We start from the raw sequence: 15,653 nt of genomic DNA on the forward strand, positions 1-15,653 counted from the left end.
ATAATAAGAAACATTGACCACATTAGTTTGTAAGAATATAGGAAGACCAAACAATAATACATCAGAGTATGTGAAAGAAGCATGTTGTATTGTTTTTGTCTTCAGTAGAATACAAAAATAAGTATCACAAACACAAAGACAAGATTCACCACTCAGAAATCAAATGTAGTTAAAGTAAGACCACACCCACCCCTAGCCTCCTCATTTTAAATCAAAACAAATCAAATGTATAGTAAATCAAATCAAATTCACCACTTAGTTAAAGTAAGGCAAAGCACACCTTGGCTACTTTGGAATCCTCGTTCTTACTTTGATTAGCCTTCTGAAAAATACAAGAAAATGATTTAATTCTTATTCAATGAATAAGAACACTGAAAGACAAAAAAAAACAAAATATGACATTTTCTTCGGAGCCCTTTGTTTGCTAACCTATCGCGCCCATGATTGTATGGTAAGAGAAGGGTACGAAATAATAGTAAACAGAGCCTCAACCAGAAGCATGGATGGATATGATAGTGCTAGGCATTTCCCTTATGCATCTGACCCTCCCATGCTTGCTCCTTCGCAAGACCTCTGGGGAAACAATTATCCTGCATCTAGATGTAACAGATAAGGCTTACTACTTCATAATGACCTTCCTTTAGATATGTAATTTCACACTCCCCCTTTTTTTGTTCTGAGCAATATGGAAACAAATTGGACGATATTGTAATGCATGAATGAATGATCGATACAGATTGTGTTAGAACTACAGAGCAATTCCCTTCTCAATAAATCTGAAATATGCACAGATGTACTTACCTAATTTCACAGTCAGTCCTATTCCCTCAGTAGACTACCACCTCAGCGATCCCATTCAACAATCTGGCTAACGGGGAACTTTCTGTGTGTTATCGGTTATCCACAAAATAGCAAAAGGGCATACAGAGCGAAGGAGGTATCTACTATGAAATTTATGAACCAAATGGATTTTACCTGTATTCCATTGCACTATAACCACCAGTTGATCCCACATAGGTGGGAAAGCAGATCAAAAACATCAGATTCCCTAATGGCAGAGTCATAGGGAGCAGGAGAAGCATCTGTCGCGGTTACATAGGTATTATTGTGGATTGGTGGGGAATGGATGAAATATTTGTTCTTCTCATTATTTATTTTCTGCTCTGATTGCTTATATTCCTCTGGGAGGCTTTGTTTAAAGTTCGTGGATCTGAAACTCATATCCGCAATAACAGGGATCCCCAAAGTTAGATTGGGAAGACTTACAGTGGCCATTATGGGAGTTGCAGCCACACATAGAGGCGGAAACAAAAAATACAAAGGAGTAATGGACACAAGGTATAGGCCTAGGGAAGGAGGAGCAAGTGTGGCCTAGTCTTGTGCATAGAATTGGGGTATTTTCTCTCTTTTCAGGCCATAGAGTTTTCTGTGCAATTGTAGTGGACAGATTCATCTTTCAGGGAGGGCCAAGAGGTCTAGTAAGTGACCAGACATAGAATCGACGAGTTCAGCCCCTTTAATGTAATGGCCCTTGGCGCAGTCTTTACCAGGTCCAGACCGAACTCTTTCACGATGACATCCAGCACATAATCGATGAGTTCAACCCCTTCAGTGTAATGGCCCTTGGTACAGCTGTTACCAGGTCCATAATCGTAGAAAACAAAGTTGTTAGGCCTGAATATCTGACCGTAAGAGCCTGACATCACACTGTCCATGGTTTTGGGCTCAAGGTCCATGAGAACAGCCCTGGAACAAACCTCAACCAAATCACCCTGCAAGAATGCCATCACCATGACCTCGCAAGATTACTAGGCACATTCCATCAAACGAATAGTGTGAGGACTATGCACCTTCTCATGGACACTTTATGTTCTTCAACTTCCTTCGCCAGATGTCACACTCGTTCAAACTAGATCATGGAGCAATGGGACTGATTTCAGAGAGGCCATTACATTTTCCAGAAGGTCGCGTCACAACCGTCATTCAAGAAGGAAATGGGAAATAGTCTAGATGGAAGATTTAAATTCGCTGGAAGGATGAATAGATGGAAAATTTTAATTAGTTGGAATTGTTGGAAGGATGAATGGATGGAAAATTTTAATTAGTTGGAAGTGAGAAAATAAAACTCTCCCACTGGGAAGAACGTTTTCCCACTCTAAGTTAATAAAGAGAATGTCTATCGAGGTAATTAAAGTGGAACTTGAAGTATTTTATTTATGGGGGACAATAAATTTTTTTGTTAATATTAATTTTAAATACAATATTATAGGACAATATATTCCCCATACTAGATTGTAGAGGGCAAATTAAAATAAATAAAATAAAATTGAGGTAAAATAGTCAATTTACATTGGTGGTTTTTGAGCTCGAGGTTTTAGCAAACCATAGTTTTGGTAATGGTATTCTTATGTAAAAATAAATATATAGATAACCAACCTAGATCCATCTTAATTTCAGAGCTACCAAGCACCAAGAGGATCAAATTTATTGAAGTGCAAACATCTTTTAAAGTGAAAAGAGATTTGATCCCTTGATAGATTCAAAGTTAAGATGGATCTACACTGATATTTAGTATAATGAAAAAATAAGAAACCTTGTATCATTTTTTTGAGAACAAATACTTATAAACCAACCGAGGTTACTAATAACAAAAAATTATAAACCAATTAATGTTATAGTGTCTACCTATCTATATGTAACGCTGACCCTTTGTCATTTTTCAACTTTAACCCTAATATGCTAGACTTTAAGAGATGCTTATATTAATACAACCTAAAATCATTTCATATTATATCATTTCCTTGGTAGTAAAATCCAAGTGTGTTTATTATAGAGTCAATTAAAGTGATATGTGAATTGTTATGTAATCTATGGCCTGAAATGAAAAAAAGAACACAAATACAACCTCTAGACCAATGAATGAATACCAGGAGAAGCTGGCAGAAGAGGACAAATATTGTACTAGGGACTGTTTGGGAGTGAAAATACCTGATAAATGCTTACAACAGGTTTAACTCATAATGTCATTAATGGGGTTGGTGTGGGACCTGCTAGAGTATTTCAAGGTTTGTTTGATCTGTTTGGGAGTGAAAATACCTATAAATGCTTACAACAGGTTTAACTCATAATGTCATTAATGGGGTTGGTGTGGGACTTGCTAGAGTATTTCAAGGTTTGTTTGATGTACCTGGAAGATATGCCCCTTGACGTACATGTGAAAAACAAGAGTGTTATCATGGGGAATGGTTTCCAACATAATTAAACTATTATGGGGAATGGTTTCCAACATAATTAAACAAGACAAATTCCATATCCAAAAGCTCTTATGGATTATTATTTTTCCACCCTTGACCTTTTTGACCTTATGCATAACCAAAGCCAAATTCAAGTTGAAAATAATCATGACTAGAGCTAGAATCAATTTGTTAATACCAATAAAGAAAAATAGAAGAAATTTATGAAAGTTTTAGAGGTAAAATCTTCCCATTATTTTATAAAATTTGAAAATTAAGTATATTTGTAATTAAAAATTTTACTTTATATGTGTTGTATGGTAATTATGTTTTGGAGGTGTGTTTGTTTTGGAACAAGGTTTTTATAATTTTAGTTTAATTATAAATAATTATTAGATGGATGGTAATATTTAACCGAGTTGTTTTTAGTGTGACTTTTTGGAAGCTTTTCTAGTGGATTTTTCCAGTCTAATTTCTCTAAAATCTGGCTGGAATTCATTGAAATCACAAGTTTGATGGGTAACCCTTGCACATAGAAGTTCCCTAGGGGTTTTTCAGGGTGCTGAATCTATATATACACTCAAAAAACTAGTTTAAATAACACAAATCAAGATTTCAAAAAGTCGCACTAAAAACAACTCCTTATTTAACCACCATGATATATTTTAAAATATTTTTATTAATAATCACAAATAAATTTTGAGAAAATGTTATGCCCTTTTTATTCTTTTAATTAAATTGATTAATTAAAAAAAGTCTCATATGAAATGAGTTATGTTTTTTTGTGCATGTGCTAATGACAAGTCATGGTATTGATCCATGATATTGTAACAAAATCTATTTACAAGTTAATTTAGGGGTGGATATCCATGGGTGAGAATCTTGTTACACATTTTTTTAAAGCATATATGTTTAACTCATATTAATTCTTTTTATAATTTATAATAATACTAATATTTCAAAATAAACTTATAATTTAGTTAATTTTAATGATTTTTGTAATTATAGAAAATATATCATGAAATAAGTGTTTTGATATTTATCATAGGTTGATGTTTATTTTCATTTACCAACCATTTAATTTATAAGCTATGCTATTTTATATCTACCTCATAAAAACAAAGGGATGGTTGGAAAAACATTAAATAACTAAATATTCACTTACTAGATAACTTAAAATATTAGGTAAATATATGATCTAGATTGGATCATTATATTGTTTTTCATCCATCCTGATGCTTTTAGAGTGGAAATAGTGGAAGAATAATCTTAGAGGACCATTTTTTACCGGTGTGACTTAAATTGGAAAATTGGGGTCTAAAACCTTTTGAGAGTAGTTTGAGTTATTAAAAAACATATTTTTTGGGGTAAAACTTTGCATCTTTAGCACCACTCTTTTTTTCATGTTCTACACATAGAGACCTTTCCAACGATGTAAGAATTGACTCAATTAGAGTCTATATTCAAAAGTTATGCCACTCGGAAGTTGACCTTCGTGTTTTGATCACCATAATTCGAGAAGACAGGACATCAATCCTTATTACTCATGGAAAATGGGTTAGCCATGTGATAATGATGAAGAATACTCTAGAATAATCAATATTGTAACTCTAGTTAAGAGTTGAAGGAGTCAAACCAAACCACTAGTAGGATAGTTGTGTAATAACTAGGCAATTAGGAGGAAAAACAATTCTTTTTTTAGTGTATTTTGTTCCATAGGCAAGTAGAGTAGTTGAGAGGGATAGGGAGAGAGCACATAGAAAGGACTTTTGCACTATAGTAGCCCACGGGCCACAAGCCTTACTTATTTGTACTTGTAGTCATTTCCTATTTACAGAAAGGGAGGAGAGCAACCTAACATTCCAATTGAGTTCTCTCGAAAGAGTTTTCTCGGATATATCTTGTGCCTATTTTGGTTTGTGAGATTTTATTTTGTTGTGCTCTATTTTCTGCATAGTTATAATTTGTATGCATACACAATAAACAATAACTGAAATATCTGGAAATCTAAAGAGAAATAAACACTTAATGTAGATTTCATATTTTCTAATATATTTGAGTAGATCTGATATAACAAATAGTCCAATGGAATAACCACAATAATTTATGGAACAATATATTTTATATTTTTTTATTTATTATTTTTTTATTTTTTATTATATTAATTTTTTTTATATCATTTTATTAGTGGAGAGAATTTGAGCTTTTTGTATATTGGCCACTAAAAAACGACCGCTGAATTGGAAATAATAAAAAACATAATAAACTACATTTTTTTTTGAAAAATCATCATTTCAATAAATCTTCCAATTAAACAACTAACTACAAAACAAATAAATAAATTTCAAAATAATAATAATAATTAAAAATAAATAAATAAATAAAATAAAAAATTACTATTGTAAAACTTTTGAGTATCATGTAAAATATTTGATCATACACAAACTAATGCGAATTCAAAAACACATGGATTGCTATATAGCATACTGAAGACAAGTATGATAACCTATAATTTTTTCATTTTCAATTTGATAAATATTTTAGCGTCAAGAACCTCACGAATATTGTACAATATTTTCATTTTCAATTTTATAAATATTTTAGCTTCAATGACCTCACAAAATTCCAACCAACATGACCAAAAAATCATGGATATTTTCACTTTGCATTCACCATGAGAAATATGTTTTCCTCATTCGTGATTTCTCTAAGCTCATTAGACAACCTATAATGTTCCTCTACTTCCATCCATGGATCTTCCTTCATGCGAATATTTGTTTCATTTTTGGCTTTCTATAATACCTAATCTCTAATTATTGGGAAAGACTTTACCAAAGCCTTCCATACTATAGATCCTACCACAAATTTGTTTTGAACATAAAACCATTCAAGCATGGATAGGTTTTGTAAGTATTTTGATTTCATAACCTAGCCCCATGGAGCCTCATCTATGATAATCACCATAATCTTTTTGTTATGAGTTTCATTCCAAAATGAAAAATATTCTTTAAACCCCACCCTCCCAAGTACTTTGGGGAGGCAATATTGTCCCATTTTCCCAATATGATAAATGGAAGATTAACTCCTTGATCCGCCTCCAAATAGATATTTGAATGGATGTGATAGACATCTAATACCTAAGGATGCTCTCTAGCACTAACTTTACCAGGATGAACCTGCCCATCCTTGACTGAAAATGATTAACTCAGTGAGAAGTGGGTGCTTCCAATTTTTTAATGAGCCAAGACCAATTCATCAAATGTGTAACTCCTCTTAGTGATCTTCCATTCATAATATGAAAAGGTATCCTTCCTATAAATCTATCAATTCAATTGTTATATGCAAATTCAATTTGTAATAACATTAAATCCCATTGTCTTGGTTTATCTCCCATATGACATCTTAGTAAATGTCTAAGGCTCTTGTTCACTACTTCTATTATTCCATTAGTATGTAGGTATATCTAGAACTAAAATACAATTTTGTATCTATATTCTTCCATAAATTTCTCTAGAAATGATTGACAAATTTGTTGTCCCTATCTAAGGTTATGCCTATTGGAAAACCATGTAAATGGGTAATTTTCGTAGAGAATAAAATAGTTATGCTCATGCCATCATTGGTCCTCTTACAAGGAATGAAATGTGGCATTTTTTATAATCTATCAATAACAACAAAATTAGAGCAATTAGCTCATTGGAGTCTAAGTTGTCCCAATTCATAAAAAGTCCATTTAGATGCTCTCCCAAGGTGCTTTTCATAGGGAAATGGGTATACAAACCAATATTATGACTTCTTCCTTTATCATGTTGATAAATCTTACAACTTTTAACCATTTTCTTAATGTTTTCTTCACAATAGTGGGCCAATGATATTTCTTTTCAATCAATGGTTGGATTTTATCAATGCCAAATTGTCCACCCAAGCCACCATTATGTATCTCTTTGATGATATTATCCCTCATCAAACCTCTGGGAATACACAATTATTAATTTTGAAATACAAGTACCTCCTAGATAAAATAATCTAAGAAATGAGTTAGATCTCCAATCCATTGTTCTTTACTAGATTTCCAAGATTCAACAAATTGTGGGTCTATTTCATACAAACTCTTCATTGATGTCCATCCTTACTATCTCAATTGGCATAGTGGTCAACAATGATGTCCTTCTATTTAATGCATCATAAAATCTATTCCATCTTCTAGACCTATGTTTCAACATAAGTATATCTCTATGATAAGTATGGGGGAATTTTCCCAAATGTCTTTGGTTTTTATGAGTTATGGAGATTGGTTATGTTACATGTATATATTTTGAAATTGATACCTAATATGTGTAGCATGAGGGAACGTTAAGAGAATTTGTCTCAATGGGTGGAGGCACAACCTCTAAGAGAAGGATTGGATGGGGTGTACTAGATTTAGTTTTAAGATTATAAATCATAAAATGCTTTTATAATTTCTCTTCGAGTTTCCCTTCATTCCCTTTGCAAAAGTCTATACATCGTTCTATTCATTCTCTACATTTTTCAAAGATGAATATGAATGTAGATTATTTATTCTTATTTTTTGTGGCTTGAAGTGTTCTCAAGTCTTTTTATGATTCTTATTGCATAGATCCTAATTCAATTATATAAAATTAGATATTTGAAGGTTCTCATGTTGCTAGAAACAACATGCCCAAATGGAGTCATCAAATGTTGACCTATTTTGTAGTCAACATGACTATGATTGTAGAGTCTTGTGAAAAAACTTGCACAAAATCCATAAGTTTGTCACTTATAAATTTTCACCGCTATTCAATGTAACCATTGTTTAAGCGTCTCATTAATAATATCCTAGATAGGCTACTAATGGCACCATGATGATGTTGCAATGGAGTAATAAGGATGTTTTGGTGGCACACTCATTTTTATTTCAATCTCTTTAATTTTCACATGGATTATGCTTATGATTATTTCATGATGATATGGGTGTAGCTTGCTTGGTTGTTTTGATAATTATATACAAATGCATTTTCATTTTGACAATATATAAATTTCTCAAATGAATTTGTTTTTGGTTGTATGAATAATGGTTATAAGTTATGGTTGTAGTTGATGATGATTGTGTTGGTTATATTGTGATTGGTTTCCTTTGCCTCTAATTACAACTTGACATGGTACTTGCAAAATAAAAGTATGACATTGTTAGTGAATGAATTGGTGTGTGTGGAAGTGATTGATTCTAGAACAATTGGTGAACAAAAGTAAAACTATGGTTTAAATCTCCTAGACTTGTTCTACTGAGCATACATGTAAATACGTCTTGGAATTATGCCAAAGGAAATCCATGTATATGATGGTACACACATTGGAAAGCTAGTGCAAATATTATAAATTTGTTCATAGATAAAACTATAGTCTTGACCCCATACAACACTTAGTATTATTGTAATGCATTCTAGTTGATTTTGGCATATACATTGACTATATGATTACAGGCATGTCATCAAGATTTGATTTGGATGCACGAGGCAAAAAATATGGTATAACCATTGCAACTTATCATGAAGGTATTTTTCATTAAACTTGGAAGTAATAATACCATGTATTACATGGTGCATTAGATAATTTCCATCCTTGATTTGGATCAAATGATTGACATGTGAGATCGTTATTTCAAAGGGTGTCAACATTAATCCTATTACTTCCAAAATTGTATGTAGATGGTAAAATCCCCAATCCACAATGTGCAATATGAGTGAACGTCTAGGAAGGTCATCCACTGTCACCTTAGAAGCTTTTCCTCTCACTTTAGGCCAACTCTCCTTCGACTCAAAGCGGGTATCCCTAATGAGATTACTAAGACAAATCAATGAAAACTAAGGTGCTATCAAATATAGCCTTAGAAAAATGGGTTTTAGGATTTTTTTAGGATTTTTGGATTAGGTGATGGAAGGATATGAAGATTCATGCCAATATTTAACTAGGGAAATGATGTTATCATTATTGCACCTTAGAAATTATAAGAAACCAAAAATTGTAGTTCTATTCAAGGGGGAAACCTCATTTTACCATGAATACAATCTACACAACTCTAGAGAGAGAGAGAGAGATTTTACTATGAATACAATCTACACAATTCTCTCTCTCTCTCTCTCTCTCTCTCTCTCTCTCTCTCTATATATATATATATATATATATATAGAGAGAGAGAGAGAGAGAGAGAGAGAGATTTTACTATGAATACAATCTACACAATTCTCTCTCTCTCTCTCTCTCTCTCTCTCTCTCTATATATATATATATATATATATATAGAGAGAGAGAGAGAGAGAGAGAGAGAGATTTTACTATGAATACAATCTACACAACTCTATAGAGAGAGAGAGAGACATTTTACTATGAATACAATCTGCACAACTCTATAGAGAGAGAGAGAGAGAGAGAGACATTTTACTATGAATACAATCTACACAACTCTAGAGAGAGAGAGAGAGAGAGACATTTTACTATGAATACAATCAACACAACTCTATAGAGAGAGAGAGAGAGAGAGAGAGAGAGAGAGAGAGAGAGAGAGAGAGAGAGAGATATTTTACTATGAATACAATCTACACAACTCTATATATATATATATATATATATAGAGGACTATGTGGGTTCTAGCTTGATAATAATATAATAATGGAAATGTAATAAATTCATATCTAGAGCTTAATAAGGGGTTTTAGGGTCAACATGGGCCTTATATAGGGCTTAGTATGCCCCTCTTCTCTGCTTCAAACAAGTATTGTCCTCAACACTTGACTAACTGCTAGTGATTTTGCAAGAATACATCATCTTCCCATGCCATCTCTTCCACTGGTAGGTTCTTTTGTTTAATGACTTACTTCACAATTGTTGGGTTACTTGGTTTTTGAATCCTTGTTTCAACAATTATTTATACTTCTAGTATTATTTCCCTTCTTCATTTATCTCTAGTACACTTCCCGACTATAAATTAATAGCATGGTCATGACCTTGATTATGTGGAAGACCCTTAGGAATGAATACAAATATCTTGGGATGATTGTTGGAAGCTTTATGGAGATCCATTGACATAGATGATATTGACATTTGAAAATTTAGTGAACATAATTGTGCCATTACACCCTGGTGCTCCTTTTTTAGTAAGGGTTACCCTTAGATACCTCTAATTTTCCTTTCCTTTTGAGGTAAATATTATGAAGAGATCATGAAAATTAAAGGTCATTTTTCCTAATGATTATAACCATTGGACCCCTAACGCAACATCATCACCACCCATTTGTCTATAAATCATGGGACTATCACACAAATACTCCCCCATATTGAGATTATTACTATGGCATTCCCTGAACAATTTAGAGTACCTCCATCTGCAATCATTACTTGAAACTTTCGTGCTAGATATCTTAAACAATTGAGAATTTTTGCTAATTGTAATTGATGAAGTTATGGGTACTGCCTAAATCAATCAACATTGTTACCTTTTTGTTTTTGATATATTCTTCTATCTTGAGGGTTGTGGAGTATTGATGCCAATCAATGCATGATATGATATCATTGGAGTAGTCTCTTCTAGCTCTAGATCTTCTGATGGTTATAATTCTTGATCTTCTTTCTCTTCAGAATATTTGTAGAATAATTTCTTGCATTATCATTCATTCAAAAAAAAAGTGAAAAACATTTTCATGTAGGTGCATTTGAATAGAATTCCATTTTACTTTGGTGAGTGCATTGAAAAGGAAAGTGAAAGATTCTTGTAGCTACATGTTAACGAATTGAATATCATTTTGCTTTTGTTGGGTTTATTGAAATAGTGAAAGTGAAAGATAGGAAGAATTTGTTTGTTGCATACTTGATTGTTACATCAGTGTGTGAATCTCTTCCCTATGTTAGATAGCTTTCATCGAATCGAAAAGAATAATTTCTCATGCTAGATGAATTATAGGTGTTCAGGTGGCATCGATCTCTAAGACTTAAAACTGAAACTTAATTGAAGATCAACTTAAAATTTACTTCAATTAACCTAAGGAGCATTTTTCATTAACGAAAAACATTTAAATTTCTAGGCTAGAGACGTGTTCCAACGTCGTTAAATGTAGGAGTTGTTGTTATTTTCCAGCGTTGTATCTCGGGGTGAAATCCCATTCCACGTACGAAAGTGTATAGGACCGTTCTCCAGTAATTTCAGGTATATCGAACGTGCTCCACACATGATAAGTATAAAGGAACGCTCTCATCGAACGTTTACATATTAGACAACACTACTACAAACTGCATTCCCACATATTGTCGTGTATATATTGGGAGCCCCCTAGAGGTTGTTATCTAGCCACAGGTAACCGAGTATGTTTCCTTGTATACTATGATACACCGAACATAGCATTCAGGGATATTGGTTGATGTACGTTAAGTCCTTGGTTCCGCCAAGGTGTATATAGCAGTTCATGGTTACTTGGTAAACCCTCATGCCTAGTTTTACCCCCTTTTGATTTATTTCTTTTTTGATCATAAAATCAATTGACCATGAAATCACCAATTACTCGTGAAATGAAAACCTCCTTTTGTCCTCAACATTAATGGTTAATTGTAAAATTGGTTTTAATCCCAAAGCATTCACCAACACACATTTATGATTCATTTTCTGAAAAGACATCGTGGAAGAACCACCAAGAATCCCAAACGAGACTCCAGATATCTATGGAAATACTAATGCACCTGATTCACCTAGAGTTGTAAGTTCTGATAACGTTGAGCTTGAATCCCTTGAAAACCAAGGAGTTGAACTTGGTATTGTCCCAAGCATCCAACCCCTTTCTTCTCGACCACCTCTAGAGTTGGTAGGCTCATCACAGGACTCTCCTCCGGCTAGTCTTCAATCTATTTAGGATTACATGGTTTTTCCTCCTAATCCACTCTTTGAATTAGATTCTTCTGTGTATTTATCACCTCCACATTCGTATAGTCTGTTTGATACTCCCAACGTACCTCTGAGTCCTTCTCCTAGACTGACTTGGGTTCCCAACCAAGATTTATTCCCAATCATGGAAACAAAAGGTGATAACCCACATGTAGGGTCAACACCCCAAGGTATTCCAGTGGAAACTTCTAGAACTCACATTCCTAGTACAGAGGTTGATCCTTTGTCATTGCTTCCTCCTGAAGGCTTTCCTTATGTTTCTGCTCCCTATATGACAACGGGGCCAAGTACACCTCCTCCTTATAGTAGTATGCCCTTGGTTCCATCGGGTTATAACTCTCTCAGCGACGCTTTTTCAGATGATTTTGGCACAAGTTCATTGTTTCAAAATCCCATTTATTCCTCTGGTGTCGCACCTACTACTAGCTTGTTTGTCCCAAACATGTCGGTAACTACACAGACCCCTTCCCAACCTACAATGTTGATAAGTGAAACTCATGTTCCCCTTAATCTTTCTACTCCTCCTATTGTAGCCACAGTAACTGCGGTTCCTAATGTGAGTGAACAACATACAAATCCATCTGCCCCAATGTCTAGGGGGCAATATTCTCCGCCCTACACATCTGTTTTTTCTGGTGGAAGCTACACACACCCTCTGGGTGCAATTCAACCTATTGGTGTTCTTTCTAACCTAGGTGGAACATAAATTCCATCTGTATCAAGAAATGTTGGAGGGACACCTTTACAAGGTCATCAAGTTCCTTTGACTCAACTTTCCTACCAACAACCTTATACTCCTACAAGCTCACAACAGCTCCAAAGTCTCTATCAGCAGGCATGTCTTCAAATGCAGTATGGTGCTCAAATGCAATATGATTATGGGACTATTAATCCTCCTCTGTGGCCACAAATTCCTATTCAGCCGTAGCAGGGACCCTACCCGCATCCATAGCCAGAAGTGTCTTACCCGCAGCCACAGTCGCAAGTTTCCTATTCGCAGCCACAGTCGCAGGTGTCTTACCCGCAGCCACAGCTACAGGTTTCTTACCAATCCCAATAGGGATCCTATCAACAACCATGGAAACAAACTCCTATTCAACCCCAACAAGGACCTTACTCATAGTCGCAGCAACAAATTCCTTACCAAACCCAACATGGATCTTACCAACAACCGTTGCCACAGTCGCAGCAGATGCAATAAGGACCTTACAAACAACAATATGGTCAACTTGCTTCGTAAACTCCATACGTCCAATATGGTCACCAGACTCAGTATGGTCAGCCTCTTTATGGTCAAACTCCATATGGTCAAAATCCTTATGGTCAAACACCTTATGGACAAAATCCACCATAATGGGGGCTGGCCCAGACTCAGCAAGGTTGGAATACTCAGTTTGGCACATGTTAGAGACCCTATACTCCATACAACCCACAACTGCCATTTTTGGCAACTTTGGAATTGTTGGATGTGTCGAGGCTTAAAAATGACCCAATACTTCACTCACCATATTGGCCTCCGGTACCAACCAAAATTCCTAGTGATTGCCCCAAATTCGAAGGTAAATCTGGAGAAGACCCCCAAGCACACGTTATGACTTACCATTTACGGTGTTCATCTAACTCTTGGGTCGATGATTCTATCTGATTACATCTTTTCCAACGCACTTTAATGGGTGTTGCTGCCAAATGGTATATAGAGCTTGTTGAGCCCTGAAATTACATCTCTTCTACACACTTTCCTATACCTTTTTCCCCTCACTAGTGCCTCATAAGCTATCAAATATCATTACATATTGATTCTAAGAGTGCATTTAAGTGGTTTTCTAGCTATATTTTTGTGTTTTCTATTTGACTTAGATTTTTCTCATCAACTGCGGAATGCAGCCACTTTTCGCAGCTGACTCGAGATTCCGCAGCTGTTTTTATTGATATCTAGGTTATAGGTGTCGGCAAGCAAAACAAGGCACATGGTCAGCTCAGGAATGATCTGGACATGGACCAAGTCCTATTGGTTCAGCCAAATTCGTAAAGGAAAGCCTTGGTCAAACGATGGTCAAACGAGGAGTTCTACAACAAACAGGTATCTGTTTTCAACACATGAAAGGTCTGAGATCGTTCCTAGATCCATGGATTCATTTTGACAGCTATATACTGCCTCCACGATGAAAATAAAACATACACCTTTTGGTAGATTGAATGATCATGGCAACCAATACGCTAAGCTCACGGGTTCTGTCTTTTTATGTGTCCTCTGCTGAAGGTGTTTCATAGGGAAAATAGTTATGTAATTTCCTTTATAAATAATGCATTTGCAAACGCATGTAGCTAGTTTTTTTATATAGTCTTGCTGTTAGTTTATGTATTGTTGCAGTGACATTGGTCCTGTTGTTGTAACGAGAGGATCCTTCCTCTGTTTTGCAATATAAAAAGACTCTGTTTCATATGACTGTGTGAACGTAATTTCGGACTGACAACGTGTTAACCAAGGCCGTGCAGAGGGCCCCTGCTGGCTGAGGTTTTGTTTCTTTATTTCTGTAAAGTTTTCATGTGTTGTTTTCTTATTTTCATTGTAGATATTTCATAGTTTGTTCACCTATGTATATTTCATAATTCAGTTATGGTGTTAATGTTTCATTCCTGTACATGATTTTCCAAGCATTGTATATTTTTGCTAACATTGATCAGTGTGTTTCAAGATAGGCTATGCTCGAGCGTTTTCATATAATTTTTGCAATAAATAGTGACATGAGATTGGCCTCTCTGCTGACTCTGTTTTTTTTAGCTTTTCAATTTCAGTTATGTTTTGATTTCGGTCTTATTCATTTGTTGTTGTTAGTTAGTTTAGATATCAAATTCTTCATGTCATTTAACGTTATCTCCAGAGCCATGGCTTAACCCCGAAAAGCTACTTGGCGAGCTATCAGATTATGAGTGAGGTGATTTGATTTTACTTTCATTTCTGCAATTAGATATTAGGTTCTTCATGACAAAAAGCTACTTGGCGAGCTATCGGATTATGAGTGAAGTGATTTGATTTTACTTTGTTTTTTTTTGCATTTAGATATCGGGTTCTTCATGTTATTGACGTTATCTCCAGAGCCATGGCTTAACCCCGAAAATCTACTTGGTGAGCTATCAGACTATAAGTGAAGTGACTTGATTTTACTTTCATTTGCAAGTAGGTAATTTAGATATCAATTCCTCATGTTATTGATGTTATCTCCAGAGCCATGGCTTAACCCCGAAAAGCTACTTGGCGAGCTATCAGACTATAAGTGAAGTGAATTGATTTTACTTTCATTAGTCTGCAATTTTTGGTTTGTTTGAGTGCAATAGCTTAACTTTTATTTATGTATTTAGATGAGCAGCAGAGACAATGATTTCATGATCAGTAGTTCATCATTTGTTTGATTTGAATAGCTGCACATTTACATTCTTGTTCAAGTACTAATTTCATCACTAGTATGTTTTGAGATCCTTTGAAGTGTTAA

General features: G+C 34.6%; 1 pseudogene; it reads right to left on the minus strand.

The window, feature by feature from the left end:
• Positions 1 to 558: 558 nt before the first annotated feature.
• On the minus strand, positions 559 to 1,925 carry LOC149214736 (tubulin beta-2 chain pseudogene; annotated as a pseudogene).
• Between the last annotated feature and the right edge of the window lie 13,728 nt (positions 1,926 to 15,653).

This window comes from Pinus tabuliformis, chromosome 1_1 (genome assembly GCF_031772625.1).
Source record: "Pinus tabuliformis cultivar Carrire ecotype Pingquan chromosome 1_1, CPIR1, whole genome shotgun sequence".
NCBI lineage: Eukaryota > Viridiplantae > Streptophyta > Pinopsida > Pinales > Pinaceae > Pinus > Pinus tabuliformis.